The sequence below is a fragment of the Oncorhynchus nerka genome, linkage group LG28 (assembly GCF_034236695.1).
Source record: "Oncorhynchus nerka isolate Pitt River linkage group LG28, Oner_Uvic_2.0, whole genome shotgun sequence".
NCBI classification, from domain to species: domain Eukaryota; kingdom Metazoa; phylum Chordata; class Actinopteri; order Salmoniformes; family Salmonidae; genus Oncorhynchus; species Oncorhynchus nerka.
Window position 1 is genome coordinate 13921496 of NC_088423.1, and position 23365 is coordinate 13944860.

Below are 23365 nucleotides of genomic sequence, written 5' to 3' on the forward strand. Positions count from 1 at the left end.
TCAACCTACTCCATATATAGTACACTACTTTTGAACTGTCAAAAATATTCCCTATATAGTACACTACTTTTGAACTGTCAATGCATTCCCAATATAGTACACTACTTTTGAACTGTCAACCTATTCCCTATATAGTACACTACTTTTGAACTGTCAACCCTTGTACAGAACACTACTTTTGAACTGTCAAAATATTCCCTATATAATGCACTACTTTTGAACTGTAAAGCTATTCCCTATATAGTACACAACTTTTGAACTGTCAACCTATTCCCCATATAGTACACTACTTTTGAACTGTCAACCTATTCCCTATATAGTACACTACTTTTGAACTGTCAAGCTATTCCCTGTATAGTACACTACTTTTTAACTGTCAACCTATTCCCTGTATAGTAAACAACTTTTGAACTGTCAAGCTATTACCCTATAGTACTTTTGAACTGTCAACCTATTCCCTATATAGTACACTAATTTTGAACTGTCAACCTATTCCCTATATATTACATTACTTTTGAACTGTCAACCTATTCCCTATATAGTACATTACTTTTGGACTGTCAACCTACTCCATATATAGTACACTACTTTTGAACTGTCAACCTATTCCCTATATAATACATTACTTTTGAACTGTCAACCTACTCCATATTTAGTACACTACTCACACACCTCCCCAAAAACGCATTTATTGCTGATTTATTTATTGCTGGATTTATTTCAATTATCGCCCATCGCTAACACACACACACACACACACACACACACACACACACACACACACACACACACACACACACACACACACACACACACACACACACTATGTAGCTGTACACTCTTGAGTGTCTGTAATGAATGAATATTCCCTATATAGTACATTACTTTTGAACTGTCAACCTACTCCATATTTAGTACACTACTTTTGAACTGTCAAGCTATTCTCTATATAGTACACTACTTTTGAACTGTCAACCTATTCCCTATATAGTACATTACTTTTGAAATGTCAACCTATTCCCTATATAGTACACTACTTTTGAACTGTCAACATATTCCCTATAAAGTACACTACTTTTGAACTGTCAACATATAGTACACTACTTTATTCAACCTATAATAGTACACTACTTTTGAACTGTCAACATATTCCCTATAAAGGTAAACAACACTACTATTTTTGAACTGTCAACATATATAGTACACTACTTTTGAATTCCCTATAAAGTACACATTACTTTTGAACTGTCAACTATATAGTACATTACTTTTGGATTACTCCATATATAGTACACTACTTTTGAACTGTCAAACATATTACATTACCTATAATTTAGTACACATTTACTGATTTATTTATTTGAACTGTCAACTATATTCACCTGATAAAGTACACTACTTTTGAACTGTCAACGTACACTACTTTTGAATTCCCTATAAACTGTCAACCACTACATTACTTTTGAAATGTCAACCTATTCCCTATAAAGTACACTACTTTTGAACTGTCAACATATTCCCTATAAAGTACACTACTTTTGAACTGTCAACGTATTCCCTATATAGTACACTACTTTTGAACTGTCAACATATTCCCTATAAAGTACACTACTTTTGAACTGTCAACGTATTCCCTATAAAGTACACTACTTTTGAAATGTCAACCTAGTCCCTATAAAGTACACTACTTTTGAACTGTCAACATATTCCCTATAAAGTACACTACTTTTGAACTGTCAACGTATTCCCTATATAGTACACTACTTTTGACCAGAGCCGGCCTGAATTTCGGACACACCCCGAACCAGCCAACGTTTCACTGCTGAGACAAGCTTTTCTATTTAGAAGTGATGCTTTTCAGAGCAGGGTTTACCAGGTTGGTTTATTGTAATTTCAACAGGATTGATTAGACCGTGGCTTGCTTGGCATCTCAAATTAAACATTGCTCCGACATCACCAAAAAGATATACCTCAAATGTGACTCATAGCTACAGAGGGTAGTGCCTTCGGCCCAGTACATCACCGGGGCAAAGCTTCCTGCCATCCAGGACCTCTATACCAGGCGTTGTCAAAAGAAGGCCCTAAAGATTGTCAAAGGCTCCAGCCACCCTAGTCATAGACTATGTTCTCTGCTACCGCACAGCAAGTGGTATATGAGCGCCAAGTCTAGGTCCAAGAGGCTTTTAAACAGCTTCCACCCCCAAGCCAATAGACTCCTGAACACCTAATCAAATGGCTACCCAGAGTATTTGCATTCCCCCCCCTTCTACGCTGCTGCTACCCTCTGTTATTATCTATGCATAGTCACTTTAATAACTCTGCCTACATGTACATATTACCTCGACTAACCGGTGCCCCCGGCACATTTTTATTTCTTACTTTTTTTTAGGTATTTTCTTAAAACTGCATTTATTGGTTAAGGGCTTGTAAGTAAGCATTTCACTGTAAGGTGAATGCCTGTTGTATTCGGCGCATGTGACAAAGAAAATTAGATTTGATTTGATCATACCACATAAAAGGCCCAATTGAACATCCAGATTATGAGATAGGGATTGGGAGTTGTACTGTAGCTAGCGACGTGTCATTGGTGGGATAGGGATTGGGAGTTGTACTGTAGCTAGTGACGTGTCATTGGTGGGATAGGGATTGGGAGTTGTACTGTAGCTAGTGACGTGTCATTGGTGGGATAGGGATTGGGAGTTGTACTGTAGCTAGCGACGTGTCATTGGTGGGATAGGGATTGGGAGTTGTACTGTAGCTAGTGACGTGTCATTGGTGGGATAGGGATTGGGAGTTGTACTGGGATAGGGATTGGGAGGGAGCGTGTCATTGGTGGGATAGGGATTGGGAGTTGTACTGCTAGTGACGTGTCATTGGTGGGCTAGGGATTGGGACGTGTCATTGGTGGGATAGGGATTGGGAGTTGTACTGTAGCTAGTGACGTGTCATTGGTGGGATAGGGATTGGGAGTTGTACTGTAGCTAGTGACGTGTCATTGGTGGGATAGGGATTGGGAGTTGTACTGTAGCTAGTGACGTGTCATTGGTGGGATAGGGATTGGGAGTTGTACTGTAGCTAGTGACGTGTCATTGGTGGGATAGGGATTGGGAGTTGTACTGTAGCTAGTGACATTGGTGGGATCATTGGGAGTGGGATAGGGATTGGGAGTTGTACTGTAGCTAGTGACGTGTCATTGGTGGGATAGGGATTGGGAGTTGTACTGTAGCTAGTGACGTGTCATTGGTGGGATAGGGATTGGGAGTTGTACTGTAGCTAGGGACGTGTCATTGGTGGGATAGGGATTGGGAGTTGTACTGTAGCTAGTGACGTGTCATTGGTGGGATAGGGATTGGGAGTTGTACTGTAGCTAGGGACGTGTCATTGGTGGGATAGGGATTGGGAGTTGTACTGTAGCTAGTGACGTGTCATTGGTTGCAGTTGTAAGACACTTGAATGGAGTTTAATAGAGCATCAGACAATAACAGATGATGTGTGAGTCAGTGATTACCTTTAATAGAACTTAGTTTCACTCCACTTATTTTGTATTGTTGGCTGTGAAATCCATTGTGATGTAATATTTTTCAGTCTGTCTGTCTCTGTGTCAATCCTAGCCTAGGGGCTTGGCACAGTGGGGAACAACAATGCTCATTTCAACACATCAGCACTGTATTGAACAGTTTTTTCAGTTTCTTTGTTTCAATGGACATCAAGGAAAAACGGAAGACAGTGATATGTCTGATGTTTCCTGTTTTGGTGCACGATTATTCCCTGCTTTGGCTAACATCAAGGGCAGTGGAAATGGACTGGCATTAATTAATCTGCTTTGATTCCTGTCATGGCATACACACACACACACACACACACACTCACACACCTCCCCTCTGCTCCTGGCTATAGCATCAGACAGAGGGCTCTCTGTGTTGGATTCCTACTCTACTCCTGGCTATAGGATCAGACAAGGGCTCTCTGTGTTTGAGTTCTACTCTGCTCCTGGCTATAGGATCAGACAAGGGCTCTCTGTGTTTGAGTTCTACTCTGCTCCTGGCTATAGGATCAGACAAGTGCTCTCTGTGTTGGAGTCATACTCTGTTCCTGGCTATAGGATCAGACAGAGGGCTCTCTGTGTTGGAGTCATACTCTGTTCCTGGCTATAGGATCAGACAGAGGGCTCTCTGTGTTGGATTCCTACTCTACTCCTGGCTATAGGATCACTCTGCTTCTGGCTATTGGTTATTCAGCACTGGGACTGGCTGGGAGTATTAGGCATGGGGGTTACATAGGGTCTTCTGCTGGAATATCAATACAATACATTAAAACAGGATCTAACCGGGTCAAACAGGGTCTAACATTACACAAATATAAAGGAGAAAGGACTTTCGGGCCGGTGGAGTGAAATTCAATAGGTAGCAGTCTGTTTTAGTGCAAAGATGTGTGTAAAGGTGTTTTATTTTATTTTAATTGAACCTTTATTTAACCAGGAAGGGCTCATTGAGATTAAAATCTATTTTTTCAAGAGCGCCCTGGCCAAGATAGGCAGCACCAAGTTATTACAAAAAAATTACAGACAGACAACATGAAAAACTACAAGTAATCTAGTAAAAGCCATTGAATTCACAAGAGTATAAAACAGCAAATTAAAAACATTGACAGGTCAGGGAATCAGCCTCAAAATCTTTCATCAGTGATTTAAAAGCACCAATCGGGACAGGTTCATCCAGTTGAAAAGTATTTTGTAAGGTGTTCCAAGACGATGGCGCACAGTACATAAAAGCCCTTTTACCAAATTCAGTTCGGACGTTAGCAGGATAAAGTCCAGCGAACGAAGAGAGTACCCACCACATTTCTGAACAATAAAAATGCACAAATAAAAAGGTAGTAAACCCAAAATGGCTTTGTAAATAAAAGTATACCCGTGACTGAGCCTATGAGTGACTAGAGAAGGCCAGCCAGCCCTGGTTTACAAAGTGCAGTGGTGCGTAAGGGTTTTGCAGTTTAAAATATATCTCAAAGTGCCATGGTAAAGATGGTGTTGATGTGAGCCATGGCTACAGGGCGGTAATCATTTAGGCAGGTTACCTCCGCTTCCTTGGGCACAGAGACTATGGTGGTCTGCTTGAAACATGTAGGTATTACAGACTCGGTCAGGGAGAGGTTGAAAATGTCAGTGAAGACACTTACCAGTTGGTCCGCGCATGCTTTGAGTACAGGTCCTGGTAATCCATCTGACCCGCGGCTTTGTGAATGTTGATCTGTTTAAAGGTCTTGCTCAGATCGGCTACCAAGAGCGTTATCACACAGTCGTCCGGAACAGCTGGTGCTCTCATGCATGCTTTAGTGTTGCTTGCCTCGAAGCGAGCGTAAAAGGCATTTATCTGGGCAGCTCGCGGCTGGGCTTCTGGAGTCTGTAACTGTTTTCAAGCCCTGCCACATCCGACGAACGTCAGAGCCAGTGTAGCATGATTCAATCTTAATCCTGTATTGAAGCTTTGACTGTTTGATGGTTCGTCTGAGGGTGTCTGGATTAGTGTCCCGCTCCTTGAAAGCGGCAGCTCTAGCCTTTAGCTCGATGAGGATGTTTCCTGTAATCCATGGCTTCTGGTTGGGATATGTATGTACGGTCACTGTGGGGACGACGTCGTCAATGCACTTATTGATGAAGCCGATGACTGAGGTGGTATACTCCTCAATTCCATTGGATGAATCTCGAAACATATTCCAGTCTGTGCTAGCAAAAGAGTCCTGTAGCATAGCATCCGTGTCATCTGACCACTTCCGTATTGAGCGAGTCACTGGTACTTCCTGCTTTAGTTTTTGCTTGTAAGCAGGAATCAGGTGGATAGAATTATAGTCAGATTTGCCAAGTGGAGGGAGAGCTTTGTATGCGTCTCTTTGTGTGAGGTAAAGGTGGTCTAGAGTTTTTTTCACTCTGGTTGAACATGTGACATGCTGGTAGAAATGAGGTAAAACAGATTGAAGTTTTCCTGCATTAAAGTCCCCGGCCACTAGGAGCGCCATTTCTGGATGAGCATTTTCTTGTTTGCTTATGGCCTTAAATAGTTGGTTGAGTGCTGTTTTAGTGCCAGCATCGGCTTGTGGTGGTAAATAGATGGCTACGAATAATATAGATGAAAACTCTCTTGGTAGATATTGTGGTCTACAGCTTATCATAAGGTACTCTACCTCGGGCGAGCAATACCTTAAGACTTCTTTAATATTAGACATTGCGCACCAGCTATTATTGACAAATAGACACACACCCCGCCCCTCGTCTTACCAGACATAGCTTCTCTATCCTGCCGATGCATGGAAAATCCCTCCAGCTCTATATTATCCATGTTGTCGTTCAGCCACGACTCGGTGAAACATAAGATATTACAGTTTTGAATGTCTGGTTGGTAAGATAGTCTTGATCGTATCTCATCCATTTAGTTTGCCAATAATTGCACGTTGGCCTATAGAACGGATGGTTAGTGAGGTTTACTCACTCGCCTACGAATTCTCATAAGGCAGCCTGAACTCCGCCCCATTTCTCTCAGTCTTTTCTTCACGCAAATGACAGGGTTTTGGACCCGTTCCTGAGAAAGCACTATATCCTTGGCATCGTAATCATTAAAGAAATATCTTTGTCCAGTTCGAGGTGAGTAATCGCTGTTATTTTCAGTCATAAGAGACGGTAGCAGCAACATTATGTACAAAATAAGTTACAAAATAAGTTACAAACAATGTGAAAAAACAAACAAAATAGCACAGTTGATTTGGAGCCCGTAAAACGGCAGACATCCCCTCCGGTGCCATCATTACTATGTTCTGAAATCAGAAACCCCTCGACTGGGGTCTTAACATTACATTATAAGGTAATACCATTGTCGATGCAATGCTACTAGGTTGCTAGGTTTTTCTGAAGTGTGTAAATCCTGGTGGAACTTTGGGTCTTAGTCCAGTAGTGTAAAGTAGGATTTGAACTGTGTTGGAGGATGATGGTCTTTAGTCCAGTAGTGTAAAGTAGAATTTGAACTGTGTTGGAGGATGATGGTCTTTAGTCCAGTAGTGTAAAGTAGGATGTGAACTCTGTTGGAGGATGATGGTCTTTAGTCCAGTAGTGTAAAGTAGGATTTGAACTGTGTTGGAGGATGATGGTCTTTAGTCCAGTAGTGTAAAGTAGGATTTGAACTGTGTCGGATGATGATGGTCTTTAGTCCAGTAGTGTAAAGTAGGATTTGAACTGTGTTGGAGGATGATGGTCTTTAGTCCAGTAGTGTAAAGTAGGATGTGAACTCTGTTGGAGGATGATGGTCTTTAGTCCAGTAGTGTAAAGTAGGATTTGAACTGTGTTGGAGGATGATGGTCTTTAGTCCAGTAGTGTAAAGTAGGATTTGAACTGTGTTGGATGATGATGGTCTTTAGTCCAGTAGTGTAAAGTAGGATTTGAACTGTTTTGGAGGATGATGGTCTTTAGTCCAATAGTGTAAAGTAGGATTTGAACTGTGTTGGAGGATGATAGTCTTTAGTCCAGTAGTGTAAAGTAGGATTTTAATTGTGTTGGAGGATGATGGTCTTGTGTTTCCTCCATCCTCAGCCCCAGCCTAGCCAGGCAGGATCCCCAGGGGCTAGCCTAGTACAGAGACACTCAATTTACAGCGGAAGCTCACACAGCTCTGCTTGGCCTGGCTTATGAATCTTCCCTTGAGAGGCTGCATGGGCCAATCACATACGCCAGGGGTGGGGTCAATTCAATCACATATCACACTTCCGGGTTGGAGCGAGCGGTCGCATCTGCACTCGGTCCGCAGGTAGTATTACATTTCATTACATTTCATTATAGTACAACGGTTTGATTTGTCTAATCTTAGCAATTTCTTCTTAGCTAGCTACACAGCCGTCTTTGTATCATAGATAATTGCGTAATTATCGTATTTCGTCGTCCTAACGCAGTCTACACTGCCCTGCAGCTAGCCAGCTAGCTAACGTCCACCGTTAGCTAGTCCACCGTCTACCGATTAGCAGCACAACTATTTCACTCAACTGAACGACTTGATTAGTGTAGTGTTAGCTAGCTACATAGTTGTCTTTGCTGTCTTCGTACCCAAGATAATTGTGTAGTTTAGAGTGTGTAGTTTTATGTCGTCCTTAACATAGGAGACTCTGCTAGCTAGCCAACAGCTAGCCAACGTCTACCGAACAGAACTTCTGCACTCAACAATCCGGTCGCATTTCGCTTTCGCTCCACAGGTAGTATCACATTTTTCATTTCATTTCATTACAGTACAACGGCTTGATTTGTTTGATCGTAGCTAGCTACATAGCTAGCTACATAGCCGTCTTTGTATCAAATATAATTGTGTAGTCTAGAGCGATTTCCTAGGTTAGCCAGCCAGCTATTGTCGTTCTTTTAACGCAACGTAACGTAATCAACACTGCTAGCTAGCCAGCTAGCCCCGAATAGCAGCACAGTAGAAACTATTACACTCAACGGAACGACTTGATTAGTGTAGTGTCAACAACCCAGCCAATGCCAACTAGCCTACTTAGTCAACAACGCAGCCTCTGCCAGCTAGCCTACTTCAGCAGTACTGTATCATTTTAATCATTTTAGTCAATAAGATTCTTGCTACGTAAGCTTAACTCTCTGAACACTCGTGACGTGTAGTCCACTTGTCATTCCAATCTCCTTTGCATTAGCGTAGCCTCTTGTGTAGCCTGTCAACTATGTGTCTGTCTATCCCTGTTCTCTCCTCTCTGCACAGACCATACAAACGCTCCACACCGCGTGGCCGCGGCCACCTAATCTGGTGGTCCCAGCGCACGACCCACGTGGAGTTCCAGGTCTCCGGTAGCCTCTGGAACTGCCGATCTGCGGCCAACAAGGCAGAGTTCATCTCCGCCTATGTCTCCCTCCAGTCCCTCGACTTCTTGGCACTGACGGAAACATGGATCACCACAGACAACACTGCTACTCCTACTGCTCTCTCTTCGTCTGCCCACGTGTTCTCGCACACCCCGAGAGCTTCTGGTCAGCGGGGTGGTGGCACCGGGATCCTCATCTCTCCCAAGTGGTCATTCTCTCTTTCTCCCCTTACCCATCTGTCTATCGCCTCCTTTGAATTCCATGCTGTCACAGTTACCAGCCCTTTCAAGCTTAACATCCTTATCATTTATCGCCCTCCAGGTTCCCTCGGAGAGTTCATCAATGAGCTTGATGCCTTGATAAGCTCCTTTCCTGAGGACGGCTCACCTCTCACAGTTCTGGGCGACTTTAACCTCCCCACGCCTACCTTTGACTCATTCCTCTCTGCCTCCTTCTTTCCACTCCTCTCCTCTTTTGACCTCACCCTCTCACCTTCCCCCTACTCACAAGGCAGGAAATACGCTCGACCTCATCTTTACTAGATGCTGTTCTTCCACTAACCTCGTTGCAACTCCCCTCCAAGTCTCCGACCACTACCTTGTATCCTTTTCCCTCTCGCTCTCATCCAACACTTCCCACACTGCCCCTACTCGGATGGTATCGCGCCGTCCCAACCTTCGCTCTCTCTCCCCCGCTACTCTCTCCTCTTCCATCCTATCATCTCTTCCCTCTGCTCAAACCTTCTCCAACCTATCTCCTGATTCTGCCTCCTCAACCCTCCTCTCCTCCCTTTCTGCATCCTTTGACTCTCTATGTCCCCTATCCTCCAGGCCGGCTCGGTCCTCCCCTCCCGCTCCGTGGCTCGAGACTCATTGCGAGCTCACAGAACAGGGCTCCGGGCAGCCGAGCGGAAATGGAGGAAAACTCGCCTCCCTGCGGACCTGACATCCTTTCACTCCCTCCTCTCTACATTTTCCTCTTCTCTCTCTGCTGCTAAAGCCACTTTCTACCACTCTAAATTCCAAGCATCTGCCTCTAACCCTAGGAAGCTCTTTGCAACCTTCTCCTCCCTCCTGAATCCTCCTCCCCCTCCCCCCTCCTCCCTCTCTGCAGATGACTTCGTCAACCATTTTGAAAAGAAGGTCGACGACATCCGATCCTCGTTTGCTAAGTCAAACGACACCGCTGGTTCTGCTCACACTGCCCTACCCTGTGCTCTGACCTCTTTCTCCCTCTCTCTCCAGATGAAATCTCGCGTCTTGTGACGGCCGGCCGCCCCTACAACCTGCCCGCTTGACCCTATCCCCTCCTCTCTTCTCCAGACCATTTCCGGAGACCTCCTCCCTTACCTCACCTCGCTCATCAACTCATCCCTGACCGCTGGCTACGTCCCTTCCGTCTTCAAGAGAGCGAGAGTTGCACCCTTCTGAAAAAACCTACACTCGATCCCTCCGATGTCAACAACTACAGACCAGTATCCCTTCTTTCTTTTCTCTCCAAAACTCTTGAACGTGCCGTCCTTGGCCAGCTCTCCCGCTATCTCTCTCAGAATGACCTTCTTGATCCAAATCAGTCAGGTTTCAAGACTAGTCATTCAACTGAGACTGCTCTTCTCTGTATCACGGAGGCGCTCCGCACTGCTAAAGCTAACTCTCTCTCCTCTGCTCTCATCCTTCTAGACCTATCGGCTGCCTTCGATACTGTGAACCATCAGATCCTCCTCTCCACCCTCTCCGAGTTGGGCATCTCCGGCGCGGCCCACGCTTGGATTGCGTCCTACCTGACAGGTCGCTCCTACCAGGTGGCGTGGCGAGAATCCGTCTCCACACCACGTGCTCTCACCACTGGTGTCCCCAGGGCTCTGTTCTAGGCCCTCTCCTATTCTCGCTATACACCAAGTCACTTGGCTCTGTCATAACCTCACATGGTCTCTCCTATCATTGCTATGCAGACGACACACAATTAATCTTCTCCTTTCCCCCTTCTGATGACCAGGTGGCGAATCGCATCTCTGCATGTCTGGCAGACATATCCGTGTGGATGACGGATCACCACCTCAAGCTGAACCTCGGCAAGACGGAGCTGCTCTTCCTCCCGGGAAGGACTGCCCGTTCCATGATCTCGCCATCACGGTTGACAACTCCATTGTGTCCTCCTCCCAGAGCGCTAAGAACCTTGGCGTGATCCTGGACAACACCCTGTCGTTCTCAACTAACATCAAACGACCCTGCCTCACACAGGAAGCGGCGCAGGTCCTAATCCAGGCACTTGTCATCTCCCGTCTGGATTACTGCAACTCGCTGTTGGCTGGGCTCCCTGCCTGTGCCATTAAACCCCTACAACTCATCCAGAACGCCGCAGCCCGTCTGGTGTTCAACCTTCCCAAGTTCTCTCACGTCACCCCGCTCCTCCGCTCCCTCCACTGGCTTCCAGTTGAAGCTCGCATCCGCTACAAGACCATGGTGCTTGCCTACGGAGCTGTGAGGGGAACGGCACCTCAGTACCTCCAGGCTCTGATCAGGCCCTACACCCAAACAAGGGCACTGCGTTCATCCACCTCTGGCCTGCTCGCCTCCCTACCACTGAGGAAGTACAGCTCCCGCTCAGCCCAGTCAAAACTGTTCGCTGCTCTGGCCCCCCAATGGTGGAACAAACTCCCTCACGACGCCAGGACAGCGGAGTCAATCACCACCTTCCGGAGACACCTGAAACCCCACCTCTTTAAGGAATACCTAGGATAGGATAAAGTAATCCCTCTCACCCCCTCCCCTGAAAAGATTTAGATGCACTACTGTTCCACTGGAGGTCATAAGGTGAATGCACCAATTTGTAAGTCGCTCTGGATAAGAGCGTCTGCTAAATGACTTAAATGTAAATGTAAATGTCTGTGTAATCTGAAGGAATGGACGGCCCCTGGCACTCTAACATTATGACTGTGTCATCATTGACCGCCTGTCTGGAATAGCCAGTCGAAGTGTGTGCATGTGTATGTGTGTGTGTGTGTGCAGGTTTGTGTGTATATTCTCAGGGAGACCTAGCCAGCTGTATGACTGAGGACTCCACTCAAATGGCACAAATGATGCTCCTTTTATTGGCAGCTCCCAGGTTATCCCACTAACCAACCCCCCTCCCTGGCCCTCAGAATGCCCTTGTAAAAATGATCCCACCACTCAGTAGATCCTCTCCCTTCCTGTCCTCTCCTCTCCTGCCTCCCCTACTGTCCTCTCCTCTCATCCCCTTCTCTACCAGGGGACTCTCCCTCTGCTCTCCAGACAGAGCTAAACGCATCAGACCCCAGCTGAGAGGAATGGAACAGATCGACTCCAGTTACTCATCCTAAGCTTGTGTTAATTAAGAAGCCCCTGTGTATGTGTAGCCTAGCTGGTCTAGCAGAGAGACACTGTTCATTCATTTTCCGTCCTCTTAAATGTATATAATTTCTACCACTTGAAGAGAAGGAACTACAAGGCTGCATGCATCTTTACAACACTTGTATCTACCACAACAATATGATGGATCTAGACTCTTACAGGATGAAGTACCTGTTGTTTATTTCATGGCTGTTGTAGAGCATCCCTGTAGCCCTCAAATTCAAATCTGGATCTCGAAGCCAGTCACACTTCTGGTTTTCATCCTCTCATTCTGATCAGGGACTGATTCAGACCTAGGACACCAGGTAAGTGCAAATAACTACCAGGTAGAAACAAAAAACAGAAGTGTATTGGCCCTCCAGGACCAGAATTGAACAGCCTGATGTAGACCATCACTGTGGGTTAGACCAGGGTTTCCCTAACTGGGTGGACATTTTGGCTTTTGCGCTTGTACTACACATCTTCTGATGACATCCCACACTGTAGATGCTTTCGGTAGCCTGACAGATCTGAACACAAAGCGACATTTGTGCGTCTAGACCCGTCTTTACAATAATATCATCGTATTCTGTTAGCAGAAGTCGCATGTACTGTAAGTGTCAACACAACCAGAGAAATGCTGAGGGGCTGCCTTCACCTCTTTGGGGCAGTTGGGATGCCAGCGTCCCACCTGACCAACATCCGGTGAAATTGCAGAGCGCAAAATTCAAATTACAAAAATCATACAATTAAACATTCATGAAAATACAAGTGTCATACATCATTTAAAAGCTTGACTTCTTGTTAGTCCAGCCGCTTTGTCAGATTTCAAAAAAGCATTACATTAATTTCCCAACCAAACAGAGGCGTCACGACAGTCAGAAATAGCAATAAAATAAATCACTTATTTTTGAAAATCTTCATCTGGTTGCAATCACAAGGGCCCCAGCTACATAACAAATGGTCCTTTTGTTTGATAAAGTCCTTCTTTATATCCCAAGAAAGTCAGTTTAGTTGGCTAGCTTGACTCATTAATCCACCGTATTCCCACATTCAAAATGCATACAAATGAATCCCGTAAATTACCAATACATTTCTTCCAAACAAGTCAAACAACGTTCCTAATCAATCCTCAGGTACCCTAATATGTAAATAAACCATCAAATTTAAGACGGAGAATAGTATTGTCATTACCGGATATAAATAACAATTTATTTTTATTTTTTATTTAACCTTTATTTAACCAGGTAGGCTAGTTGAGAACAAGTTCTTATTTACAACTGCGACCTGGCCAAGATAAAGCATAGCAGTGTGAACAGACAACAACACAGAGTTACACATGAAGTAAACAATAAATAAGTCAATAGCACAGTAGAAAAAAAAGAAAGAGTCTATATACATTGTGTGCAAAAGACATGAGGAGGTAGGCGAATAATTCCAATTTAGCAGATTAACACTGGAGTGATAAATGATCAGATGGTCATGTGCAGGTAGAGATACTGGTGTGCAAAAGAGCAGAAAAGTAAATAAATAAAAACAGTATGGGGATGAGATAGGTAAATTGGGTGGGCTATTTACCGATGGACTATGTACAGCTGCAGCGATCGGTTAGCTGCTCAGATAGCAGATGTTTGAAGTTGGTGAGGGAGTTAAAAGTCTCCAACTTCAGCGATTTTTGCAATTCGTTCCAGTCACAGGCAGCAGAGAACTGGAAGGAAAGGCGGCCAAATGAGGTGTTGGCTATAGGGATGATCAGTGAGATACACCTGCTGGAGCGCGTGCTACGGATGGGTTTGCCATCGTGACCAGTGAACTGAGATAAGGCGGAGCTTTACCTAGCATGGACTTGTAGATGACCTGGAGCCAGTGGGTCTGGCGACGAATATGTAGCGAGGGCCAGCCGACTAGAGCATACAGGTCGCAGTGGTGGGTGGTATAAGGTGCTTTAGTAACAAAACGGATGGCACTGTGATAAACTGCATCCAGTTTGCTGAGTAGAGTATTGGAAGCTATTTTGTAGATGACATCGCCGAAGTCGAGGATCGGTAGGATAGTCAGTTTTACTAGGGTAGGTTTGGCGGCGTGAGTGAAGGAGGCTTTGTTGCGAAATAGAAAGATTGATTTTAGATTGGATTTGATTTTAGATTGGAGATATTTGAGTCTGGAAGGAGAGTTTACAGTCTAGCCAGACACCTAGATACTTATAGATGTCCACATATTCTAGGTCGGAACCATCCAGGGTGGTGATGCTAGTCGGGCGTGCGGGTGCAGGCAGCGAATGTTTGAAAAGCAGGCATTTGGTTTTACTAGCGTTTAAGAGCAGTTGGAGGCCACGGAAGGAGTGTTGTATGGCATTGAAGCTTGTTTGGAGGTTAGATAGCACAGTGTCCAAGGAAGGGCCAGAAGTATACAGAATGGTGTCGTCTGCGTAGAGGTGGATCAGGGAATCGCCGCAGCAAGAGCAACATCATTGATATATACAGAGAAAATAGTCGGCCTGAGAATTTAACCCTGTGGCACCCCCATAGAGACTGCCAGAGGACCGGACAACATGCCCTCCGATTTGACACACTGAACTCTGTCTGCAAAGTAGTTGGTGAACCAGGCAAGGCAGTCATTAGAAAAACCGAGGCTACTGAGTCTGCCGATAAGAACATGATGATTGACAGAGTCGAAAGCTTTGGCCAGGTCGATGAAGACGGCTGCACAGTACTGTCTTTTATCGATGGCGGTTATGACATCGTTTAGTACCTTGAGCGTGGCTGAGGTGCACCCATGACCGGCTTGGAAACCAGATTGCACAGCGGAGAAGGTACGGTGGGATTCGAGATGGTCAGTGATCTGTTTGTTGACTTGGCTTTCGAAGACCTTAGATAGGCAGGGCAGGATGGATATAGGTCTGTAACAGTTTGTGTCCAGGGTGTCTCCCCCTTTGAATAGGGGGATGACCACGGCAGCTTTCCAATCCTTGGGGATCTCAGACGATACGAAAGAGAGGTTGAACAGGCTGGTAATAGGGGTTGCGACAATGGCGGCGGATAGTTTCAGAAATAGAGGGTCCAGATTGTCAAGCCGAGCTGATTTGTATGGTTCCAGGTTTTGCAGCTCTTTCAGAACATCTGCTATCTGGATTTGGGTAAAGGAGAAGCTGGGGAGGCTTGGGCGAGTAGCTACGGGGGGAGCGGAGCTGTTGGCCGAGGTTGGAGTAGCCAGGAGGAAGGCATGGCCAGCCATTGAGAAAAGCTTGTTGAAGTTTTCGATTATCATGGATTTATCGGTGGTGTGTGCACCCTCACCGGAACACACTACAAACACTACAGCCAAAATGGGAACTTAAAAACGACAAATTCTAGCTCATTTTTCAAAAAATAAGCCTGAAACTTTTTCTAAAGGCTGTTGACATCTAGTGGAAGCCCTAGGAACTGCAATCTGGGAGGTATTCCTTTTACATTCCCATTGACAGCCATTGTAAACTGGTGAGCTGACGAAGAAAAAAATCTGGATGGATTGTCCTCGTGTTTTCGCCTGCCATATCAGTTCTGTTATACTCACAGACATTTGAGTGTTTTCTATCCAATACTAACAATTATATGCACATATCCTAGCTTCTGGGCCTGAGTAACAGGCAATTTACTTTGGACACCTCATTCATCCAAACTTCCGAATACTGCCCCCTATCTCGAAGACATCCATGTCATTGGCATTGGGGTAGCAGTTGTTGTTGGGGGTTAGCTGCCTTGCTCAAGGGCAGAATGGCAGATTTTCCCACATTGCCGGCTCGGGGATTCGAACCAGCAACCTTTCAGTTACTGGCCCAACGCTCTTAACTGGGAAACTTACTCCAACTAGGAAAAATTGTTTTAAACGTTCATACAACTAGGAATTCCAAGTCGGAAACTCAGGCATCTTTCTAGAGCTCCGACTTTGCGACCTAAAGATCACTGACTTTATGATTTGACTTCAGAGTTCCCAGTAGTCTTGAAAGCACCATTAGACAGCCTTGTTCGTTCCTCTGTAGTGTGAGAAGAGAGTGAGGTCCACAGGGATGTTCATACATCAGCTGGGTGCAGGAAGACCATCCATTACCCATAATCATTCAAACATAATTGGCCAGGCGGCGTGTTGAGAGGGAGGGAGATGAAAAATACAGGTAACCACCAAAATAATGAAGGGATGAGGGGTACAAAGTATACTGAAAGCAGGTGCTTCCACACAGGGGTGATTCCTGAGTTAATTACCTTATTTTTATTGCTATGGTACTGTTTTCACCAGTACTGTATGTGGTACATTTTCACAACTCTTAGTACAAAACTCCAAACTGGTCACACTTGTAACGCAGCCAGTCTTTCATTCAAAACATGTCATTGTATATTCATTTGGATTATGAACATCTTTCACCACACAACCATTAATTCAAAATATGTTTATTGTGAAATGTAATGAGAACGGTGGTTTAATCACTAAAACACAACATAATGACATCTTTTCAAATTAGTCGTTTTAACTACCAGTTAATCCAATAGCAAACAATGCAAGATACGTCTTTCAAATCGCCCTTAGAAGTGCTGAAAGTAATATGCTACAGTACAGTACTGTAGATTACAGTAGATTACACAGTTTTCACATTAGGCAATGCACTTACATTACCCAACAAAATTGACAGAAAATCTATAATTTCCATGATATCTATCCAATGTGTGATCAATGAAGACATTCTCTACAATCATTGATGAAATAAATGTATATATAATTGCAACATAGGCGAACTGTCTGTAAGAAATGTATGTTTTTGGTGTATTACATGTATTTAAACAAATGAGAAGAGAATCATATGAAAAGTATTGTGTACATTGTGAAAGGCAATTACTTTATATGAAAGGTATTTCTAGGTGACATTGATTAGGTTTGGTGAAATAGTTAGTATGATTTTGTGTAGTCAATTGAAAATGTGCTCAAAGTTGTGAAAAACTGCCTTTTTGATGATCTGTTTTGAGTTTTGTACTAAGAGTTGTGAAATATTACCACATACTTGTGAAAATAGTCCCAAAGCGATAAAAAAACTGTACGCAATTAAAACATCCCATCACACTTAGAGTCATGTATAAAAAGTCCCAGCTGCCCATTATTATAGCTACCATGGCTAGAAGAAGAGATCTCAGTGACTTTGAATGGGGGGTCTCAAAGGTGCATAGGGGGTTTAAAGAGTGTGTGTGTGTGTGTGTGTGTGTGTGTGTGTGTGTGTGTGTGTGTGTGTGTGTGTGTCAGCCCGTCTGGTGTTCAACCTTCCCAAGTTCTCTCACGTCACCCCGCTCCTCCGCTCTCTCCACTGGCTTCCAGTTGAAGCTCGCATCTGCTACAAGACCATGGTGCTTGCCTACGGAGCTGTGAGGGGAACGGCACCTCAGTACCTCCAGGCTCTGATCAGGCCCTACACCCAAACAAGGGCACTGCGTTCATCCACCTCTGGCCTGCTCGCCTCCCTACCACTGAGGAAGTACAGTTCCCGCTCAGCCCAGTCAAAACTGTTCGCTGCTCTGGCCCCCCAATGGTGGAACAAACTCCCTCACGACGCCAGGACAGCGGAGTCAATCACCACCTTCCGGAGACACCTGAAACCCCACCTCTTTAAGGAATACCTAGGATAGGATAAAGTAATCCCTCTCACCCCCCCCCTTAAAAGATTTAGATGCACTACTGTTCCACTGGATGTCATAAGGTGAATGCACCAATTTGTAAGTCGCTCTGGATAAGAGCGTCTGCTAAATGACTTAAATGTAAAATGTAAATGTAATGTGTGTGTGTGTGTGTGTGTGTGTGTGTGTGTGTGTGTGTGTGTGTGTGTGTGTGTGTGTGTGTGTGTGTGTGTGTGTGTGCATGCGTGTTTGTGTCAGTCACCAGATCTCAACCCATTTGAAAAATGATGGGAGATTCTAGAGCAGTGCCTGAGACATCAGTTTCCACCACCATCAACAAAACACCAAATGAGGGATTTTCTCGTGGAAGAATGGTGTCACATACCTATAATATTTTCCAGACACTTGTAAAATCTATGCCAAGGTGCATTGAAGCTGCTCTGGCTCATGGTGGCCCAACGCCCTATTAACACACTTTATGTTGGTGTTTCCTTTATTTTGGCAGTTATCTGTACATCCCTGTTCTGTGGCTCATCTGAAACAACAAGTCATTCCCGGTATATCTATCTATCTATCTATCTATATCTATCTATCTATCTATCTATCTATCTATCTATCTATCTCTCTTTCTTTCTCTTTCTCTCACTCTCACTCTCACACTCACTCATTCACTCAGGGGAGGGGGAATGGAGAGAGGGGGGGAAGAGAGTGAAGAAAGAAGTGAAGGCCAGGTCACTGGGTGGGTGACTTTTAGGAACAGATGTATGTAGTTTCACAGAGATCGCTCCAAAAACCTACTGTCAACTTAGAACCACTTTCTGAATTCTATAGTGTCTAAGACAAGGGGGGTTGAGCCAGTTTATGCAATAAAGATCACCAAGCAATTTTTAGAGTGAATTATATTACATAGACTACAACTATGTTTTAGATTGCTATAGAATTTCAAAAAGGACCATTGAAGAATGTAAGGATTCCGACCATCAATTGCTTTTTTTAAATGGCATCAAAATGAATCACCTTCTGAATGAGCTCATGGGACAGACCAGAGACCATTCCATTCAACTTCACTAACTTCCAAATGTGGTTTGTGTTTCATACTGAATCTAATACAGTTAATATAAAGAATAGCACCTTCAGACACAAGGATGCAATGAGCAGGGGTCAATTCTATTTATAAAACAACAATAGCAGTGGGTGTTGTCCTTATACTGCATTGCAGTAACAGGGATAATAATAGTCAATTCCAATTACATGAAGAGAGTGATTGTGTTATCGTGACAAAAGCAAACATTAAAGTAAATGCAGGGAAGCTTGGTGATTGTTGACGTCAGTCTTGTTATCAACATCAGAAGGATTAAATTGCACCTTTGGCACTGTGAGAGTTTGAAGCAGGTGTTATGGATGTGTGGATCAATGCAGGAGAAGTTCAACGATCAGCACAACTAGAATAACACTGGCAGCTATTCTACCTTCACTCTTCTACCTTCACTCTTCAACCTTCACGCTTCTACATTCACGCTTCTACCTTCACTCTTCAACCTTCACTCTTCTACCGTCACGCTTCTACCTTTACTCTTCTACCATCATCTGAATGGTGGTATTAGAATGATGGATTATCTTCTATGACAGTGGTTCCCAAACTGTGGGGCAAGGGATCGGCAGGGGTGGGCACCCCCACACTGTCATAGAGGATAAAGGAACTTACTCTTGAAAGTTGTAATAGTAGAATGCACAAGGTGCAATTTCGAAATTGAGTAGTCCATCATCAGTTTTCCTGTTGTCATATCAGTCATTGCATATCATAGGGAGCTATTTATAACTTGTCAGAAATGTCCAGATCAACTAGCCCATGTCAGCTAAGGTTTTTTAGCTTGGTGTTTTAGCCCATAGATTGTGTTGTAATGTTTGAGTCACAAGAATAGCACATGAATACACAAGACATGGCAACATTTATAAAATTGCAAGGAAATGAGCTTTAAAATGGCAAAATGTTCTCTGCACCCCATTACAAAATGTGTAGAATTGCAGGAAATAAGCTTTAAACCTTGCAAAATTGTCTCTCCACCAACAAGAGGGGTGTGAACAGTTAGTTTCATGTACAGTGTTTGTGTCCATAGAAATAGATGTGGCACGCAAGTGCAGGGGTGGCACGGGATGTTCCCCAATGCTGTCAGGGGAAGTTTGGGAACTCCTGCTCTATGACACATACAGTATGTTCCTAAAGGAGACCAGAATTTCTCCTGCCTGCGCGGTAAAACACACATACAGTCCTCATTGCTAGAGATTAAGAATAATTTAAAGACATGGCTTGTACATTGAGTGTACAAAACATTAGGAACACCTGCTCTTTCCATGACTTAGACTGACCTGTTAAATTAAAATTCTTATTTACAATGACAGCCTACCAAAAGGCAAAAGGCCTCCTACGGGGACGAGGGCTGGGATTTAAAAAATTTAATTTATTAAACAAAAATATAGGACAAAACACACATCACGACAAGAGAGACAACACAACAAAGCAACATAAAGAGAGACTTAAGACAACAACATAGTATGGCAGCAACACATGACAACACAGCATAGTAGCAACCCAACATGACAACAACATGTTAGCAACCCAACATGACAACAACATGGTAGCAACCCAACATGACAACAACATGGTAGCAACCCAACATGACAACAACATGGTAGCAACCCAACATGACAAAACATGGTAGCAACCCAACATGACAACAACATGATAGCAACACAAAACAGGGTACAAACATTGTTGGGCACAGACAACAGCGCAAAGGGCAAGAAGGTAGAGACAACAATACATAATACAAAGCAGCCACAACTGTCAGTAAGAGTGTCCATGATTGAGTCTTAGAATGAAAAGATTGAGATAAAACTGTCCAGTTTGAGTGTTTGTTTTTGCTCATTCCAGTCGCTAGCTCCAGTGAACTGAAAATACGAGCGACCCAGGGATGTGTGTGCTTTGGGGACCTTTAACAGAATGTGACTGGCAGAACGGGTGTTGTATGTGGAGGATGAGGGCTGCAGTAGATATCTCAGATAGGGGGGATTGAGGCCTAAGAGGGTTTTATAAATAAGCATCAACCAGTGGGTATTGCGACGGGTATACAGAGATGACCATTTTACAGAGGAGGGATGTGTCCTATAAGGAGCATTGATGGCAAATCTGATGGCCGAATGGTAAAGACCATCTTGCGGCTCAAGAGCACCCATACCTGCTGATGTATAATTTACTTCTCCGTAATCTAGCATGAGTAGTAGGATGGTCATCTGAATCAGGGTTAGTTTGGCTGCTGGGGTGAAAGAGGAGCGATTACGATAGAGGAAACCAAGTCTAGATTTAACTTTAGCCTGCAGCTGTGTACCATCTCGCCATACTCCCAAGTACTTGTATGAGGTGACAACCTCAAGCTCTAAACCCTCAGAGGTAGTAATCACCCCTGTGGGGAGAGGGGCATTCTTCTACCAAACCTTTGTTTTGGAGGTGTTCAGAACAAGGATAAGGTCAGAGAAAGCTTGTTGGACACAAAGAAAGCGTTGTTGTAGAGCATTTAACACAAAATCCGGGGAGGGTCCAGCTGAGTCTAAGACCGTATCATATGCATTTAAATGGATGAGACAGCTTCCTACTGCCTGAGCCATGTTGTTAATGTAAATTGAGAAGAGCGTGGGGCCTAGGATCAAGCCTTGGGCTACACCCTTGGTGACATGCAGTGGCTGAGAAAGCAGATGTTCTGACTGTATACACTGCACTCTTTGAGAGAGGTAGTTAGCAAACTAAAGAGTGTTTTATATCCTAATCTGACAATTATATGCATATTCTAGATTCTGAGCCTGAGAAATAGGCAGTTTCATTTGGGTAATTTTTCATCCAAACATCAAAATACTGGCCCCTACACTCAACAGGTTAACCGGCCCACAAGAATGAAATGGTCTACCGTATCAAAAGCTTTGGCCAGTCAATAAAAATAGCAGCACAACATTGCTTAGAATCAAGGGCAATTTTGACATCATTGAGGATCTTTAAGGTTGCAGTGACACATCCATAACCTGAGTGGAAACCTGATTGCATACCAGAGAGAATACTATAGACATCAAGAAAGCCAGCCAGTTGATTATTGACAAGTTTTTCCAACACTTTTGATAACCAGGGAAAATAGAAATAGGCCTATAACAGTTAGGATCAGTTTGATATCCCCCTTTAAATAAAGGACAAACTGTGGCTGCCTTCCAAGCAATGGGAACCTTCCCAGAGAGGAGAGAGGTTAAAAAGGTCAGAGATATGCTTGGAAATGATATGTGCAGCAACCTTAAAGAAGAAAGGGTCTAAACCATCTGACCCAGATGTTTTTTGGGGTCAAGTTTAAGGAGCTCCTTTAGCACCTCGGACTCAGTGACCGCCTGCAGGGAGAAACTTTGTAGCGGGGCAGGGGGAAAAGAGGGAGGAGCATCGGGGCTCGTCGCATTAGAAGGGGTGAGAGATGAGGAAATGTTGGAAGGGCAAGGAGGCATGGCTGAGTCAAATAGAAATCCTGACTTAATGAAGTGGTGATTAAAGAGCTCATGTGCTTCTTGTCAGTAACAACCACATCATTAACTTTAAGGGACATGGGCAGCTGTGAGGAGAAGGGTTTATTCTCCAGGTCTTTAACCGCTTTCCAGAACTTCTTGGGGTTAGACCCACAGAGAGAGAACTGCTCCTCCGGAAGGCCAAAGTTAGTTACTTTAACTTGTTTCTTATTTGCCTTAATGAGAGCCAGTCAGCCTGAGTATGTGTGTGCTGAGCCTTTCGCCAAATGCATTTCTTGAGGTGGAGTAACTCTGCAAGATCATAGTTGAACCAGGGGCTGAACCTGTTTTTAATTATAATTTTCTTCAAGGGGGCGTGTTTGTTAACAATACCACTGAAAAAAGAAAAAAAAGAAGGTTAAAGCGTCTTCGACAGAGGGGATTAAGCTGATTCTATACCAATTTACAGAGGCCAGTTCATGAAGGAAGGCTTGATCATTAAAGGTTTTTAGCAAGCGTCTATGACAAATCAGGACAGGTCGTTTCACTGAGAAGCCATTACAAACACAGGCTGTAAAACAGTGACATTACTGAAAACACCAGACTGATACCTATCAGGATTATTTGTGAGGATAACATCTAGGAGAGTAGCCTTTTCTGGATGTTTGGAGTCATACCTTGTGGGATTGGTAATAATCTGAGAAAGATTTAGGGAGTCCCATTGCTTTAGGACTTGGTCAGGTGGTTTAAGCATGTCCCAGTTTAGGTCACTGTCACACCCTGACCTTAGATTCTGTGTTTTTCTATATATTTTGGTTAGGTCAGGGTGTGACTAGGGTGGGTACTCTAGTTGTTGTATGTCTAGGGTTTGCTGATTGTTTGCTTTTGGTGATGCAAAACCAACTTGCCCATTGTCAGACTCTTTTCACCAGCCCGCATACATGCTCGGTTGCCTAGAACGTCCGGCTGCCCAGAGGTGGAGCGCAGCAAAACACAAACACGCAGTC

General features: G+C 44.1%; 1 protein-coding gene across 1 annotated transcript in view; it reads left to right on the forward strand.

Moving 5' to 3' along the window:
• The window catches only part of LOC115112886 (extracellular serine/threonine protein kinase FAM20C-like), a 137068-nt gene that overhangs the window by 58250 nt on the left and 55453 nt on the right, over positions 1–23365 (forward strand). The gene's annotated exons all lie outside the window — the stretch shown is intronic.